This window comes from Octopus bimaculoides, chromosome 5 (assembly GCF_001194135.2).
Source record: "Octopus bimaculoides isolate UCB-OBI-ISO-001 chromosome 5, ASM119413v2, whole genome shotgun sequence".
Taxonomy (NCBI): domain Eukaryota; kingdom Metazoa; phylum Mollusca; class Cephalopoda; order Octopoda; family Octopodidae; genus Octopus; species Octopus bimaculoides.
In genome coordinates this window covers 103,711,184-103,712,712 of record NC_068985.1, presented here as the reverse complement: position 1 = coordinate 103,712,712, position 1,529 = coordinate 103,711,184, and positions in this window count along the sequence as shown.

The window sequence follows — 1,529 nt, the reverse complement described above, 5'->3', positions numbered from 1 at the left end:
TATATTCCTGCATAACCAATGTGGGATATAGAATATGGAATATACAATATATAATATAATATACAATATATAATATAAAATAAAATAAAAATGGATGGTACTATGAAATAAAATATTGAATGTCTTATTGAATATATGGAAAATGTCTTATTGAATAGATGAAATATTGAGTGTTCAATATAAAGGATTAAGTATATAAATATATAAGCAGGAATATAAATAGAACATAAAAAACAGACAGTGTTGGAACTCTTTTAAACAAAATAATATATTCCTCTATACACAATCATACAACCCCCCCTTTTTTGTATTTATTTTTACTCACATATATTTATATATATATATATATGTATTACTTGCTTCACCCAGTCTGTGGTGATGCTAGACACCACATTGAAGAATTTTAGTTGAATGGATCGCGCTCAGTACTTTGTAAAGCCTGTCGGACTCTGTTTGCTGAGCCGCTTGCGTGACGTGAATGCACCAACAGCAGTTGTCAAACGGTCGGTGTAGGGGACAAATATACAAAGATACACACATATACATATACATAGATATATGTGTATCTTTGTTAATCCTCTGTGTAGTGGGTTGATCCACTACTCAGGAAGAGACTATTCTAGAGTACGTTCTGTCTTATCTTCGAAACGTCAGGTTAGAATAGAGACAGCTGATGAAGGAATATTCCAAGTGGCTTTCCGTTTTCCTATGTGTTCGTTCCGTTGTCTGTAGTTCATTGTTCTAATGTCCTGTACCCTGATATGCATATATATACACATGTAGATGTAAGTATGTACATATATGTGTGTATACATGTATATATATTCTTTGTATTATATATATACATACCCTCAGATGCACACCTAAACATAAATACGAACACATACAAATCGTGTCATTATGTACTTAATAATTCATAACTTAACGTACTAACAAAATAACACAAACGATAGCGCACCACTTGTGCGCGCGCACGCGTGTCTGCGTGCGTTTGTATGTGCGCGCGGGTGTGTATGGGTATGTGTGTGTGTGCGCGCGCATTTGTTTGTGTGTGTATCTGCATGCATGCATGTGCGTGCGTGCGTTTATATGCGAGTGCGTTGTTTAATGATTTTTCCAATACCGGCTCGAAAGACCTGGAATTACATTAACAGTTGTTTGCAAAGGAAAAAAGAAAAACTACCAAATTACGACGTTGATAGCGTTTCACAGGAACCGTCTATTTTTAAAGTGGTTTTATGAATGAATCCACAATGTAAACATCCTCTTGATCTTTGACACTGTCTGATTAGAGTTTCTTTAATTCCATTTCAAAGCGTCCTTTCTTTGTAATCAAAACAACATTGCCAGAGGGTGTTTTTTAATATAGGATACTTTCACTAGTGCCAGGCCATCTTGCATACATTTAATATACATACAAGCATATATACACACACATATGCACCCCACACGCACTGTATCATTATACATACATATATATGTATACACACACACACACACACACACACACACACACACACACACACACA